The sequence below is a fragment of the Euprymna scolopes genome, chromosome 7 (genome assembly GCF_053919585.1).
Source record: "Euprymna scolopes isolate OS-2025 chromosome 7, ASM5391958v1, whole genome shotgun sequence".
Lineage (NCBI taxonomy): Eukaryota > Metazoa > Mollusca > Cephalopoda > Sepiida > Sepiolidae > Euprymna > Euprymna scolopes.
Window position 1 is genome coordinate 60,277,490 of NC_136488.1, and position 18,175 is coordinate 60,295,664.

The 18,175-nt window shown below is 32.9% G+C and overlaps 1 protein-coding gene across 1 annotated transcript in view; it reads left to right on the forward strand.

Annotated features, from left to right (window-relative positions):
- Positions 1-11,668: 11,668 nt before the first annotated feature.
- LOC145280278 (NACHT and WD repeat domain-containing protein 2-like) overlaps positions 11,669-18,175 on the forward strand; it is a 115,198-nt gene continuing 108,691 nt past the window's right edge. The window contains exon 1 of the mRNA XM_080132051.1: positions 11,669-11,703. The gene's annotated coding sequence lies outside the window, so the exon portion shown is untranslated. The remainder of the gene's footprint in view (positions 11,704-18,175) is intronic.

Here is an 18,175-nt window from a genome sequence, read left to right on the forward strand (position 1 = left end):
TTCGGGTCCTACCCCTCTTCAGTAGGGCCCCGAAACATGCATGTACGTAGATTACTGTTTTAAAAATAAATAAATAAATAAAAATATTATTTTTACATCCAAAATAAAAAATGGGCAATTTCTAAAAAAAACATAGAGCCTCTCCAAGACGAGAGTCATCCATTTCAATTGATGCCAGATGGGAATCAGAGCGTTGATGATGTAAAGATAGAAGCTTGGTTTTGGATGCATTAAAAGTTACCAGTCACCTCTTTTCCCACTATACCACACGCTCAAGATCAGAAGAGAGAGAATTAGACAGAACCTTGTCATTTACGGCCTTTGGTGTGTTGCCATAGATAGTCATGTCATCAGCATAGATGTCAACGACTGATTTAAGTATGTGTTTTGGGAGATCATTGATGTAGATCAGGAAGAGAGTTGGGCCCAGGATGGACCCCTGAGGGACTCCAGCATTAATACTGTGGGCCTCTGATTTCTGCCCATCAACCACTACTCTTATAAACCTATCGGAGAGAAATGATTTAATGATTGAGAAAACATTACCAGTGATATCGTAGCTGGAAATCTTGTGAAGTAGGCCCTTATGCCATACCTTATTGAAGGCCTTTGATATGTCAAGAGCAATTGCCTTGGAAAGGAAGCCTTTGTCAAGAGATTCACTAATCCTATGAGATATAACCGTTAGCAAATCCGCTGTAGATCTTGCAGAGCGGAAACCATATTGCATGTCACTAAGAAGGTTGTTTCTGCTTTATTTAATATGGATTCCAACAGCTTACTCATGACATACAGGAGACATTTGTCTGTACTGAGAGGGAGATGACTTTTCACCTGAATTCTTAAATACAGGGCATACTGATGATGTTTTCCAGGGTGTTGGAAAGCACTTCTCCTTAAGGCAACGCTTAAACAGTTTTGTAAGTATGGGGGCAAGTTCTGGTTGGAGCTTTTTCAGCACTATAACTGGAATGCCGTCAGGGCCAGTTGCTTTACTGGAATCAAGGTTCTTGATTAGTTTGGCGACCTCACGCACATATATTTGTATGTTGCATAGCGTGTTGTCTGTTATAGGAGGAAATACAGGGAGTTGATGGTCATTGTCACATAGGGTAGAATTAGCTGCAAAGTTCTTGGCAAATAGTCTGGCCTTGTCTGATGCTGACGAGATGACCTCAGGTCCATTGATGATGGTTGGGATAAACCGCACGCTTCTGTTCAGGATCCTATTTGCTATTTGCCAAAACTGGTGGGAACCAAGCCGCTGCTCAGCTACTCTTTTTGATTAATAAGAACTCAGAATAACTGTAAACATGATTAAAACATTGGTTTATCTTCAGATATAAAATTAAACTAAATTAATGTTAAGTTATACTACAAACCAAACTATACTTTAATCTATAGAAACAATAAATCTAACCGTCACATAACTCGAATTATCTCTAAGAGAATATTAATCCTATCTTTCAATTGTCAAACATTAAATAATAACAATAAATATTATAAAGCAGCATAGTAATCTTCTCTTCTATATAAATAAAATGAACTCATTTTTCCCCGTCTGATTTTGACATTAATAGGATTAAAAATCAAGATATTTCATGCAAATATAATATGCACAAACGGCAGAACAATATCTGAGGTGTGTTATAGGCTTATTATTTCTCAAATTCCTCGATAATCTTAGATTTCTATACTTTTTCTGCTGAGAAGTCACGGCCAAAATCGGTTAAGATCAATGGAAGTGGTAAAATATTTTCTCTCTAATAAATTCCTCCTCCCCCTGCCACCACTTAACACCGTTTGGAGATCGTTCACAAGGAACAGTTGAGAAGAGAAAACCGGTTTGGCTTCGTAGTTCTTTCATGTGAAGTTATTTAAAATCACTAAACTATGCTGCAGTGCTCTGTGGCGTAGTAGTTAGCGTGCTGGACAATTCACATTATATTTTCACGTTCGCGCCGACCTACCGTAGTCGTTTTTTTTTTTTTTCCTAAACAACTGGAATGGACTTTTCTTGGTGGCCGAACTGTTAACGTTGCAGATGTTTGTTTTTTCTTTTGTTTTTTGTTTTTTACTCATGACTCCGGGTTTGATCCTTCCTACTTACCTACCATAACATTTTTTAAAACTCCCCCCCCCGTCCGGGAAACAAACACTCGGGCAACGCCGGGTACCCCCGTTAGTTAAATAATAAAAGGTAATGTCATAACGCAGCATAGGCAATAAAATAATAAAAAATATTATAAATCAGCATAGGTGATACAATATTACAAAGCAGTATAGGCAATTAAATAATAATAAGCAATTTTGTAAAACAGCACAGGTAATTATAACAAGCAATATTATAAAGCATCATAGGTGATTAAATAAAACCAAACAATATTATAAACTGACATTTCTGTGCGCAATGGCAGCAGCACATTCTGGAGAGAACCATGGCTGGGTGTTAGGTTTTTGCTGGAATTTTCCCGAGGGAATGAAACATTCTATATCTATGATTAACTATTCCGTCAAGTCTGATACTATAAAGGACACACCCTTTTTAAACATGGAACGCAGAGGTAGATCGGATATAAATGTACAGAAGCTATCCCATACAGCTATAGGGTATCGATGTCGATGTGGAGAGGTACGTCTTATTTTTCGTTTTTATCTTAACTAATACAACTGTATTGCCCATGGCTGAGGCACTCTGGTTATCTAACTAGTATAAACGAATGTGAACTACAGCTTACGTTAGCATGTGAATAAAAACGTGAACGTAAATAAACAATTGCCTGCGTACGATACATAAAGATACATAAAGATATGTAAAGATATGTAAAGATATATAAAGATATATAAAGATATATAAAGATACATAAAGATACATAAAGATATGTAAAGACATATAAAGATATGTAAAGATATATAAAGATATATAAAGATACATAAAGATATATAAAGATATATAAAGATACATAAAGATACATAAAGATATATAAAGATATGTAAAGAAATATAAAGATATGTAAAGATATGTAAAGATATGTAAAGATATATAAAGATATATAAAGATATATAAAGATACATAAAGATATATAAAGATATGTAAAGATACATGAAGATATGTAAAGTTATATAAAGATATGTAAAGATATATAAAAAATATATAACGATATATAAAGGTATATAAAGATATATAAAGATATGAAAAGATATATAAAATTATGTAAAGATATGTAAAGATATATAAAAATATGTAAAGATATATAAAAATATATAAAGATATATAAAATATATAAAGATATTTAAAGATGTATAAAGATATGTAAAGATATATAAAATTTATAAAGATATATAAAATATATAAAGATACATAAATATATGTAAAGATATATAAAATTATGTAAAGATATGTAAAGATATATAAAGATATGTAAAGATATATAAAATATATAAAGATATATAACGATATATAAAGATATGTAAAGATATATAAAGATATGTAAAAGTTTATAAAGATATATAAAGATATGTAAAGATATTTAAAAATATGTAAAGATATATAAAAAATATGTAAAGATATATAAAGATACTAGGCTACCCGTGACCCTTTGTGTCAGTATGTTTATTAGCTATAGAATTAATGTATCAGCGTGACACTTGTGACGTAAAGAAAATAATTTTTGTCACATAACAGAAACATTTCTATGAAACTATATTAAAATGAAAAAAGAATATAGATAGATTTCTATGAGTCGTTCTTTTTATAATTGTTTAGTTTTGAAAAAAAATCTTACAGCCATTGAATTATAAGTGGTTTGCCATACTTATAGGTAAATGTGCACTGAACAGATACCATAATACTTAAAGTTAAATTCAAATTTTGATATATATTTGATATTTTAATATATCTTTTAATTTAAACGCGAAAAAAAAAAACAATTGGGACGCTGAAAGCATACACATTAAAACAATACGTTTTATTGTCGCATTAATTATTTATTTGTAACGCAAATAAAAACATATTTTCGGGATATTTATTTATGTTGGTAGTATGGAAGAAAATGTATGAATGTTTTTTTAAGAAAAGTGTATTAAAAATGGCGAATGAATTTAAAACAAAAATGAAGGCGGTGGGTAAATTGCCGTTGTAAAATGCTCTTATGGTTATCAACAGGTTTAAGTAGATTCATTTGTAAGAAAATTGCGTTAAATAACTTAAACGTAATAGGGAAATTAACCATGTAAAAAATGCAGAAAGTATTAACAATTGTTTATTTGGATAGTTTAAACGCGAAAAAAAAACAGTTGGGGCGCTGAAAACGTACACAGTAAAACAATGTTTTATTATCGCGTTGATTATTTGTTTATGTAAGCATGCGCAACCAAAAGTCGTAAACCGGATGCTGGGTTACAACAACCGTTACAAGGTCTTTGGATTTTTATAATTATATAGTTAAGATATAAAGATATATAAAGATATATAAAGATATGTAAAGATATGTAAAGATATATAACGATGTATAGATATATAAAGATATATAAAGGTATATAAAGATATGTAAAGATATGTAAACATATATAAAGATATATAAAGATAAGTAAAGATCTATAAAGAGATATAAACATATGTAAAAATTTATAAAGACATATAAAGATATGTAAAGATATGTAAAGATATATAAAGATATGTAAAGATATGTAAAGATATATAACGTTATATAAAGATATGTAAAGATATATAACGATATATAAAGATATATAAAATATATAAAGATATATAAAGATATATAAATATATGTAAAGATATATAAAATATATAAAGATATATAACGATATATAAAGATATGTAAAGATATGTAAAGATATATAAAGATATGTAAAGATATATAACGATATATAAAGATGTGTAAAGATATATAAAAATATATAAAGATATATAAAGATATATAACGATATATAAAGATATGTAAATATATATAAAAATATGTAAGGATATATAACGATATATAAAGATATGCAAAAGTATATAAAGATATATAAATATATATAAAGACTAGCTGTACCCGGCCACGCGTTGCTGTGGCTCAGTTTGTTAAAATGGAATACATGTGAAAGTAGAGAAAAGTTTTATTCTTTTTTTCAAGAGAATGTACAAATTATTTTTTTAACAGATGTTAAGAAAATAAACAGAAAAATACTTCCATCATTAATTATGCAAAAAAATAAATAAAATGTTGATTTAGTGTTTCAATATGCTTATAAATTACGATAAAACTTGCTGAGTATGCACGGTTTTACGGTTGTTGTAAAAATGGAACGGAAACTTAAATTTCGCTTCGTTTTAATCTTTCTTAATTTTTTAATTGTGCCCCCCCCTTCGAACGAATATAATCAAAACAGTAACATTCAACAATTGTACTTTATGTATATAAAACATAAAATATTTATTAAAAAAATTTTTTTTAAAAAAGTTAATAACGAAAGGGAAATAATTCCATTTTTAAACGAAAAAGTCAGTTTGGTATATCTTTTTGTTATTTTTTACATAAGTCCAGCTTACCATTCACATTGGAAATGTCGCCATTTATAGGTTGTCGGGTACGTTTACAATGAATAAACACTCCAATCTAGTAGATGTATCAGAATTTTTGTAGGAATTTTTTACACCCCTATCACGAAACTGCGAATAAAATACAAAAACCTCGTAATTTCTCTTTTAAAAGTGGGTTGTTTATTTTCTTTATGGATTATACTTCCAAAATAAACTATTAAAGTTGTTTTAAAAGTAATAGAAATATTTTTTTTCTTAAAAAACAGTAATGAATTTTATGAACTCAATATTTTTCAATTTTTAAACTTTAAAAATCTATCAAAATTTTTCTATTGATTCTATTTTTACGATATTTTCAGGGTCAATGTGAAATTTCATGCTCTTTCCAATAAACCGAATATAACATTTTAGACAAACGTTTTGTTTTTAATTCACCCCCCCCAATTTCAAGTGTCTAGTAAAAAGTAAATAATTAATTTACACACCAAAGTTTTATATATCACAAATTTAAGAGAAAAGGTCAATAAGTAATATATTCAAATTTAAAACAAAAAAAGTAGTGTTTTTTTAGAAATTTACCTGTAAAGTTCGAAGTTTAAAACCTGTTTTATTAAACCACGTTGTTTGTTTTTTCTTTTTATTTTTTTTTTATGAAACCTTGTTCCTTGCTCCTTTAATTGAAAAAAAAATTAGGGCTTGAATTACATTTTTCGAGTAGTTATAAGCTTGGAAAGACAGGGGGTAGAATAATTCACGCCTCTCATTTTGAAATGTCTATTAAAAAGTAAATAATTTATTCACCAAAGTGTTATATATCACAAATTGAAGAGAAAAGGTCAATAAATAATATATTCAAATTTAAAACAAAAAAGTAGTGTTTTTTAGAAATTTACCTGTAAAGTCCGAAGTTAAAACCTTTCTTTTTTTAAACGTTTTTTTTTTTAAATGAAACCTTGGTCCTTGCTCCTTTAATTGGAAAAAAAATTAGGGCTTGAGTTACATTTTTCGAGGAGTTATAAGCTTGGAAAGACGGGGTGGAATTATTCACTATTTTTCACAAAATTTCTTACACACCTACTAATCTACCCATGTTAAGAACGGCTTTCGGAATAGACACCCTTAACATTGCCAGAATACCCGAAAAGCTATAAAGTTGACGTGTCGAATGTGAACGATGAGTTGGACGTAATGTAAAAATGTATCGAATTTAAAAGGGAACGATATTCAAATTTCCGTTCCATTTTTACAACCGTAAAGCAGAGCATTCTATGCAAAATTTACCTAACTTACTGTATTAACGCCATTTTTTTTAAGCAAGAAAAGAAAGGTAAATATCCAGATACGCTACTACAGAACACCGACCACTCTAATTTGTTTTTTACAAGTAATTGAGGTCGCTGACAACGAATCTGATAGTCAAACTTGGGGAAAGTTTACCGTTTGCATGGTATTTACCCCTGAACCCACAAACTTCTTTCCACCATTTTGCAGCTTCCGTTTATGCTACGCGCATGCACGCTGTAGCATAAACGACGGCTTCACCAAGCAAACTACGTTGGAGGGGAGGGGATTTTTTTTCCAGGACATAGAATTTTCTAATTTTCAAAAATGCATTATAGCGCTTTTTGGGTGGAAAGTTTAAAATTAGCTGAAAAAGAAATAAAATAAGAAAAGGAAAGCACACCAAGTTGGAGTAGGGGGGTTATTTATCTGTTTTTTTTTTTTTACCTGGAACATCGAATTTTCAAATTTTCCGTAAGTAACGCACCGACATTTACCAATTAGAACACCATTTAACATTTTCTGAAGATTTTACTTTGTACATTGAGGGCGCGAGCGGGGGGGGCGTATGTGATGTTAGGGCGCGCGCGCCCCCAACATCACATCCCACCCAAACAAATTAGAGTGGTCGGTGTTCTGTAGTAGCGTATCTTGATATTTACAAAAAAAAATATTTAGGTTTGGCTATAAATTCCTAAACTCATTTCACCCTAAATAATTTAGGTGACTGAAATAGGAATCTAATTGAATCTTTAATTTCCTGAATAGTATGCGAGAATTCATTTTTCTTCGAATTATATCGAATTCATTAATACGGACTTTAGGGGCTTTTTTCGTAATGTTACTGTAAAAATTATTTTTTATTGTTACAAATTATGATGCTTTAAAAAAAGCAAAAATAAATTATTGCGTTTTTTATTTACTACTGAAAACCATAACTTTAGTAAAGGTATTTGTTGTTTAAACAAAATAAACCATTTTCACTAAGAGTTAAGTAAAAATAATTAGTTCATTATATTCTGCGATCATTATTTGAAAAATACTGCAATTTTCATTAAAATTCGTTAATTTGCTGATTTTTGGTGAATTTTTAAGTAAAGGGAGGAGTCAAAATGTGTATACACTTTGAGCGTCGGCATTCATTTTGCGACCACGTGTGGTTAATTTAAATTAAATTTCAATCACATGGTTACATTATCAATAATCATGTAATTAAACCCATTGAAATTTTACCGATATTGTAAACACATTCTATTTACATTAAGCCTGTAATGTTTTTTTTTAGTGATGCAATGTTGTCAACTGAGATTTTAAAAACCCCGCGAGATCAGGAGAATCCTAAAATAAAAAAAAATTATAAATATAGTATATTCAATATATAAAATGTCCCGTGTTTTCTCACTATATGTTTCTGGAATTATATTGAAGCGGTTAGCTCCCCAGAAGGCTTACATATTTTATCAGCTAGTTTTGCCTGTTTTTTTCAGCGAGGGTATTTTTTTTTTGCAGGAAACAAATCATAAACTCAAACTTTTTATAATAAAAGTTAAATTGAAATATACTGCAAATTAAACATCACAATAATGGTGCAACATATTTTAAAATTAGAAAAATAAAAAACAAAAAAACTTTGTTTTAGCATAGCAAGCGACAAACTTTTTTTTGCCTTATATAATAAAGAAAAGATGTGTAAATTAAAAGAAATTTGGAAGATAAACAAATGAATTATGTTTTGTTTTTTTTTACTTATCGAGTTAACAGAAAATTAAATCTTTCGTCAATTCGTGGCTGTGAAATGAATCGAACCGGAAGTTCAGTTTTATCAACAGAACAGATTCGCAGTAACGGTTAAAAATATATTTATTTTATTTAATATTTTAATAATTCGCGAGGTAAATTTATTTTAATAACATAAAAACATACCTCGACTTAAAGATGGGTTGTCTGAAAATTTCAAATAAATTGGTAACGTAGAAATATGGTTTTATTCTTTTGTAACGAACCAAATTTACATTTTTATATATATAGATATGTAATCACATACAAAGATATGTAAAGATATATAAAGATATAATCATTGTATTGTTGTAGCTTCGTAAAGATTAATCTAATGAAACTTCGGATGTTTATAAAATAGTCCCTAATTAAGTTAGAGCCGTATTATTGTACAGTTTTCTTTATTTATACCAACATTATTGACTACATATGCGCATACATGTTTCAGGTTTGTTTGTTTTTTTATTTCAAAAGTGAATGTATGAGTTCATTTTTCCAAGTTGTTTTAAGTGGCAAAGTAGTGGTATCGGAGGAAGGGAAATCCTATGATATTTTGTATTCAATTATTTTTTCATGGTGATTCATACATATGCAATTATATCCATGGATCACCATGAAAAAAATAATGGAAGAATTTGTCAAAATAACCTATTCAATTTCCCCCTATTTTGCCTCTTAAAACTCGTACATTCGAATTCGAAACCAATTGACACTAGGGTCATGTGAAGAAATTACAGCTCAAACATGTGATGGATCCAATAATATTTGTATAAATAAAACTGTACGAATACTACTTTATTTGTTATTGAGAACTATTTGATACTTGTGCTGAATAAAGACCGTGTGATTGTTGAAATTTTCTCGTCAAGTACGTAAAACACTGTAAAGTGCCGAACGAAAATTTCGTGTTTTTTTTTCACAGATGACCAACTTTTTCAATGGAAAATCTATTATTTTTTATTATTATAAAGATTTTCAATGAAAAATATATCGTTTCTATTATTTCGAAGATAATTGAATGAAAAATATATCATTTCTGTTATTACGAAGATAATTGAATTAGAAAATAATTGAAAAATGAAAACAATATTAATTTTGTTGTTATGAAGAAGATACGATGGATATTATTGGACAATTTTTACGGAATATTAAAAAGTTCAAATCAACATTTAAAAAAAAAAACACTGATTGTACGGTAAGTTTCATGGATAAATATTTGTTTTTGAATAACAAACAATAGCAAACAATGGTAAACAACGTTTTTATTTAATGATCTTTTCTTTTTTATGATTTATCGTCTCTCATAGTTCAAACATAAAATTTGATTTTCTTTATAAAACTAAACCTATTTGATTAATTTACGTGATTTTTTAGTTGAAAATGAAGACAACGAAAAGAATTCACATTTTAACATTTAATAAACAACTTTATTTGTTATCCTCGTTAGTAGCGTGTACAGGAGAGAAACGGGTTAGCAGGTTGAAGTGTTCTTGTGTAAAGATAGATTTAATATATTGCCGGCTTGTTGAGGAGAGAACAGCTCAGTCCACATGTGCCTGCAGCCAGCAGTCGTCGGAACAAAGGAGGCCGATTAAAGAGGAAAGAAAAGGAAAGATATTCAGTGTTTTAGTGGGTGGGTGGGTGTCGGTGTATCGACGAGAGCAGTTCTGTAGCATGATAAACAATGTCCATGTGGGTACCGCACGTGGAAATAAGTGGGAGTTTGAAGAGAACCATGTTGGCTTGTTGTACTCACTTTGACCGGTGGCCGCAGACCACACCGGCGATGCGTGCTGCCGTGCAGAGCAGGGAGAAATAGAGGGAGGAGTTTCAGACTTGGCCATTTATGTACTCGGTCACGTGATTGAGAGCTGGCTTGTGATTGGAAAAGCCAGGGAGAAAATGGATTTCAAATCTCGAGCCGCGAGAATTAGCTCCTGCCTGTGATTGTAACAAGTTTCGACTGCTACAATTTTTTGGTGTACGACATTTTCTTTCCGTCACTGCTACGCACACCATGCAGATTGGTCTTTATCTTTTGTTTTTGTATAGCGGAGCAATTCTGGACAAGTAGCAAAATTTAATTGTATGGAAGTCAAATGTTTGCTACATTTTGAGATAAAATGTAAACGTGAAAAAAATCTGAATTTTGGTTAAAAATAGGGTTCTTGTCCAAAATTCCCACTGTATTAAAAAAAAAAAACGAAAATAAAAAACTTGTATGATGAAACGAAATCTGTGATGAAACGGAAATACCATATTCCAAAATAATTACGTAAATTGATCAAATAGATATATTTTAATAAAGAAAATTATTTTAAGTGATTAATGGGAATCCGTAAACATTACAATCGCAAGTTACAAGTATTATTGAGTTATCTCCCTTTGTTGTTTTAGATTGTTTTCAAAATGGCGAGAGACAGTGGCTCCTCGGATACTAATAACATTTGATGTTCTTATTTGAAAATAAAACTATTTAATCAATTTATGTGATTTGTGGAATATGATATTTTCGTTTCATTATAATTTACGTACATCATACAAATTTTTCTTTATTTATGTTTTATTTTAATTTATTTAATATTGAGGGAATTCTGAGACAACCCCCCCCCCCCAAAGTTGCTATGGTTCACTACTTCTCGATCGGTAAATTGATAGCTGAGTCTTGCAGGGGTTGCACGCACTCTTACATCGATATCTTGAGCTTTGAAAAGTTTTTATCAGCCTCGTTCTCGCTTTAATTTCGTTTGCGTGTATGTTATACCTTCACGCGCTATTTGCGCTAGAGACATTTCTTATCTTATGTAACCGATTCACCCAATGAAAATGTTGCAAGTAAGAACTTGTTCGATTGACAAGAAAAGAATACAAAGTCGGCTTATAAATTATTAGAGAGAAACGCGTTGTAATGCAAACAGGTTTCTGTTTCAAGCTGCAGGTTCTTATCGGGATACCAGGTTGGTCCAGTGACAACGGAGAGAGAGAGAGAGAGAGAGAGAGAGAGAGAGAGAGAGAGACAGAGAGAGAGTAATGACGGCACCTTGTGATTCATATCAATGAAATAAATTCGGGGGAAGTAACAGCGTTCACGAAGGAACACAGCGGTAAGTGTATATTATTATTTATTGGTGAAAATACTCGTTTCGTCGAATACGTTTTATCTTTGTCAAACAAACCTTTAGAGATACGAGATACACCTCCTTAATAGTAAACGAAAACGTAACATATAAGGAAAAATCAAAACCTCTTTTAAAGCAGCAACGAAAATGTTTCTATAAGTGACAAAGCTGAATGAAGAAAAGGCGTTGAAAGTTCTTTCGGCTGTCGAAGGTTGGCCAGTAGTTATATTCAGTGAAGATTGTCAATAGAGAGAGAGAGAGAGAGAGAGAGAAGAGAGAGAGAGAGAGAGAGAGAGAGTGAATTTCTTCGATACTTCCTGGATTTTCTCTGCTGACCGACCGTGATTACTAAAGAGGTTAAAGAAGTTTCTTACAAGACAGGTGGGATCAATGCGTCCTACAAGCTGATTGGTCAGTATGTAGCCAATCGTTTAGCAGGAACATTGATCCGTGAGAAAAAATAAATTTATAATAATAATGTTTTTAAATCATTGAAATCGTTTTTAACGCGTTTCAGACGTTCTGTGAAGCGTCCTCTTCAGAAATTATTTTCAAAATGTGTTGGAGATGTAAAAATAGCATTTTCGTAGTTCATTTGAAGTGTTTCCAAGCGGTGGAAACGTGTAAGTGTCTACTATTCATTAGAATGTTCAATTTTTATTACTCTTTTATTGGGCTGTGGCGAGGCCGCCGAGATATATTATATCTCGGCGGCCTCGGCTGTGGTCACTCCTGTGTTGTGTTTCTCTCTCTCACTCTCTCTCTTTCTGCTTGTGTTTTTTTCTTTTCCTTTAGGGTAGGATGTGTGTGTGTGCGTGTGTTTTCTTTTATTGGTTTAAAAATGTGTGTAGTGTCTTATAGTATTATGGGGTTATTTGTTTCCCTAGAAAAGTGACTGTGATCCAAGGTCGTTACTAATGTGTATGTGTGAGGAGGGAGGGGGGAAGAAACAACTCTTCTGAAATAAGGGTATATATATGCTCGCCCGTGTTTTCACCACGTCTTCTCTTTCGTGATAACCACTTCTTTATATAATGTCTCTCTACTTCGTTGATATGCAAATTAATGCATATATAACTACACTTATTTAAAAATAAAAGTACTCGATCAATTTACATGATTTTTAGTGTACGATATTTTCTTTTCGTCACGCATACGCACATCATACAGATTTTCTTTTATTCTTGTTTTTTTTTTTCATGGAGGAAGATTCAGGACAAGCACTAAAAAATAAAGGGGTGGGCGTGATGAAGTGTATGTTAGTGCAGACTAACGACTCAGCATACCTTGTTAGAATCTAGTCGGATTCATAGTGTTAAAGAGCATCTCTCCCCCCCTCTCTGGCTTTCTTACTCTTTCTATTTTCTCTCTGTGTGTCTCTATTAGAGAATAGAGAAAGAGAGAGGGAGAGGGAGAGAGAGAGAGAGAGAGGTGAATAACGTGGACAGTGGACACGTTTGCAAAAGAAGGGTCAGCTGACCAGATGACGTGGTATCATGTGATGAGGTTAGCTGATTCTTTCTTGGCAGTTTGGTTTCGGGTGTTGAATAAGACAGACGGCTTTTCAGCTGTCCCCCCCTGGGCTGGGGAGGACGCTGACGTGTATCATCAAACAAGCAAGGTTCACCTCCATTCTGTGTCGACCTTTGGAAGGTGAATAAAAACTATAAAACCATTTCATCGTCTTGGAGTGAATTCTTCATCCAACAGGCCAGCTCCCCTCCAAGAGACAATGAAAACCAGAGGAACAACCGACGACACATGAATAAAGGTATGTTAAGAAATGCATGTACACAAACACACACCCACGAAGACATGAACAATAAGATTAGAAACTAGACGATCACGTACACGAATCTCCTTGACAAAATCTCCTTTATGACACCCCCGAATATATAACATATTCGTTTTGGTGCTCGTGACTAAGTTCACATCATCGATGTGAAGTCGAACCTGTGTTTAAGAAATACGACGTGGAAACAGGTCCTTAAAAGGGAAAGGAGATTTTAAGACAAGAAAAAAACAAAAACAAAAAAAACAAAAAAACTATACAACACAATAAAATGTCTGGAAGAAAAAAAAAAAGAGAAAGAACATTATTAGAAAAAAACGGAGAAGAGACAGTGGAATAAAAAAAGAAAGAATAGTGAAAATGAAGAGAAAAAGAGAATGAATGAAGAACAGTGAAAAACCGGTAGAGAGAGAGAAAGATAGAGAGAGAGGAAGGGAGAAGAAGAAAAAATGATTCAGTTATGTGTTGAAAAAGATAGCAAAGGCATGAAGAATACCATACGCATTTAGAAGAAAATTAAACTCCAAAATTAAAAATACGCTGTAAGCTTTGAAAACGACTGAAAAACAAAAGAGAAAAGAAAATTAATTTACCATATTAAAAATAAAAACTGTTGAAATTGAAAAACACAGAGAAAGAATTGAAAACACAGAGAAAGAAAAAAAAAGTATATATATATATATATATATATATATATATATATATATATATATATATATATATATATATATATATATTTAAATAGACAAGACAACACAAACGAACATTTTTTGATGCAAAATGACATCGAGGTTGTCCACAGTTTATAAACCTGTCAGTCATTTGACATTGTTGAATTTAGCAAAATGTTACAAAAATAAGGGACAGTGAACTTTTAAATGCATTCGGAATAGCAAGATGTCATTTAGATTTGAAAACAAAAAAAAAAAAGAAGAAGAAATTACACTATTGTCGAAAGTATTAGGTGATAAATAAAAATCAGGTTGGTGATGTGGCATCCCTCCGGATTAATTTTAAGTAAATTATAATTATATGAATAGAATAGAAGCGGAACTTTTTAAATTTAATTCTGTGGTTAATTGTAAAAGAATAATGATTTTTTTTTAGTTTCAGAAAACCCTTGAACTTTGCTTACGTGGACAATTTGATCTGTGATAATTTTGTTGAACTTTGCTGAAAGTTGTTAGTTATAAGTGAATTAATTAAGTATATATTAATTAAGTATTATTGAATATTGTTAAGTATTGTTGAGTTGCCATGTGTATTTTTCTGTATTTCTTTTTCTGTACTTTTGTTATCTTGTATTTGTATAGCAGATGGGGGCATCGATGGTCTTGCCACGTGGTGTCAATGTAATTTAATTTTTTAAAAATAAGATGATGACAGGATAGAGGTATATCAATTATCAATAATAATTTTTGAGATAACGGGATTATGCAAGGAAAACATAAATGAGAATTTTAAAATGGGATGATGTCGGAAGACAAAAGAATAAGGAATAAGGATTTTTTTTATCGAAATACAGTAGTTGGACAGGCAGACGGTTTGCTGGATTATGAGTAATGAGGTCAGGAAGTCAGTCGGTATTTATCCTAGTTTCGAGGTGGTCATGTATACATATGTTTTGTTTGTTGTATTGTTCTTGTAGTTTCGACGGATTTTTTTTTTTTGTTCCGGATGCGTAATTCGGTGGAGGGCGGTACAGAACGTCCTCGTAATAAATTAAAAAAAAAATCCATATTTTGGTAGGTGCTCAGGAAAACACGAGATAGTTATAGAGAAATGGGCGATCTCTGTAACTAATATGGATAGTCGGAGGACGTGTCCATTGTGTGTTGACCACACAAATGTAAATGGGGTAGAATAAATAAAGGTGTTGACCACACAAAGGTAAATGGGGTAGAATAAATAAAACCGACTTGATTACTCTTGGACCAATTAAGTATAGTCATAGAGGAGGTAAATTAATTAAGAACAATTGATGTGAAATGGTGAAGGTTTGGGATGGGATTTTTTTTTGTTTTTGTTTTTGTGCTACCTAGGAGTAAAGAAGATTGTCCGTAAATCCTGAGATGTAAGTAGGAGGCAGATGGACCTCGATTTTGTGTTTTATTGTTGTTCGGGTAGGAGCCGTGAAATTATCGACCACGAGTAGTGTCGACCGGGAGCAAAGGATGCTCTGGAAGTCCCGAGATGGGTACGAAGAAGCCATGGGGTCATAAAGGAGTTTGACCTTGAAGAGCGCAGGGTAGCGCTACATGGCAATTTTATTGTTGTATTTATTTAATTTTGAGTTTATCGATTTATCGTAGGACAGTCTTCTTGCCAGCGGGTAGCGTATGTATTCCCTCCTTAGTTTAGTTATTAAAAATGTATGGCTTTGCCATACATTTTGATAAAAAAGGGGTGGAGGAAGAATTTTAGAAGTAAAATGTTACCCTATTGTGAATTAAAGGTACCAAATTAAAAAAAAAAAACCATGCTGGGTGAATTTAATTGGTATTATTAAATTAAATTATTTTGGAATAGATTTGGTTGGTTTAGTTATATTTTAGGGACGTTTAGCGCGTAGTTGCATTTTTTTCATGAGAATTACAAGGCGATTAGGCTGTAGAAAGCAGTTTTTTCTGTTGTTTTATTTTTTTTTTATAAGCCACGGTATTGTCACAAATTAGAAAATTTGGCAGGGGAAATACTATTTTAGAGTAATGGGTACCCTGTTAAAACAATACTAGTGGTTCCAGTGAGTTGGAAGATGCCACGTAGGCCCAAGCAACGGCAATAAGTCTTGTCCAACAAAAGTCTGGCGTGCGAGGTCGCGATAATTCCTCAGGGTACGGAGCGACTGGACAGTCGGTACCAAGCCTAATCACGGGGAGATAGAAGAAAGGGAAAGATGCAGATTACGTAAGGGACAAGATAGAGCCTTATTATTTTTTTTATTTTTTTAGTGGAATGTGTGAGGGATATCTGGGTTGGAATCTTGGGACTTGCTGGGAATGCGGAAAAATCACAAAGGGAAAGCTACTTAGTTAGAAATCGATGCGCATTAGTTAGGGAGTGATGATTCCGTATCTTGTCGGGTTCCAGGAACTCAAACAGGCTTCGAGTGAATCAGTGTGAAGGCGTATCTTGGCTTAGACCAACCAAGGGAGTTAGTAGAAGAGCTTTGTGAAGTCCCGAAGTAGTAGATTGAATAGAACAAAGCTCCAGTAATAGGACCACTCAGAGAAAGACGTCAGGGCATTACAGTAAAGGAAAAAAAAAAACTGGGACTTAGGCCTATGCTGAAAGTCGAGAACGCGAGTGGGATGGTTGGGTCGGTAGAGCATCAGACTTTTAATCTGAGGGTCTTGGGTTCGAGTCCCCATGCGATAAAGCTACCACCAACATGGAGCATCCGACGTTCTGGTCGTAATTGCGATATGCTGGCCCCATTTCGAAAAAGTGATCGAAAATGGAGTCTCCATTTGTTTGGCCAAGTGATCCAAATAAAGAGCAGAGTCAGTGGAAAATATCCAACAATGCGACCGCCTAGACAAGATGTATATCTGCAAAGCTGTATCTTTGTCTAACTTGGAAGCAAGTTAATGTCGAGGAGGGACTTTCGAGAAGCAGCAGAAGGGTTGATAGTGTTGTAGAAGAGTACTGGTGCCTGATCTTTCTTGGAAAAGGGGTGAGTCCGGAAAGTGAAAGAATAAAGATGTACTTCGGACATAATTATTTTTTTTAGTTAGTTAGTTATTAAAAATGTATGGCTTGCCATACATTTTGATAAAAAAGGGGTGGAGGAATGTTAAAGAGCATCTCTCCCCCCCTCTCTGGCTTTCTTACTCTTTCTATTTTCTCTCTGTGTGTCTCTATTAGAGAATAGAGAAAGAGAGAGGGAGAAGGAGAGAGAGAGAGAGAGAGAGAGAGAGAGAGAGAGAGAGAGAGGTGAATAACGTGGACAGTGGACACGTTTGCAAAAGAAGGGTCAGCTGACCAGATGACGTGGTATCATGTGATGAGGTTAGCTGATTCTTTCTTGGCAGTTTGGTTTCGGGTGTTGAATAAGACAGACGGCTTTTCAGCTGTCCCCCCCCCTGGGCTGGGGAGGACGCTGACGTGTATCATCAAACAAGCAAGGTTCACCTCCATTCTGTGTCGACCTTTGGAAGGTGAATAAAAACTATAAAACCATTTCATCGTCTTGGAGTGAATTCTTCATCCAACAGGCCAGCTCCCCTCCAAGAGACAATGAAAACCAGAGGAACAACCGACGACACATGAATAAAGGTATGTTAAGAAATGCATGTACACAAACACACACCCACGAAGACATGAACAATAAGATTAGAAACTAGACGATCACGTACACGAATCTCCTTGACAAAATCTCCTTTATGACACCCCCGCACCATTTTCACTATGAATGTTGGCAACGTTCACGTGGTCCCACCTCTGAGTACTATAAAGTAGTCAAGGAAACCAATACTAAGAACGGAATCAATCATGTTTAATCGTGAAAAAATCATTGAGTGAAGAAAAAAAAACTGTTTAAAATGCCAGCAGGCATGCTTGTAGAGATTTATGAGACGAATGCAGGGAGAAGGGAACAGTTTATTGGCAGCGAGGCGAAGTATTAAAAAACTGAAACGTATTTTCTGGTGGATTTAATATCGT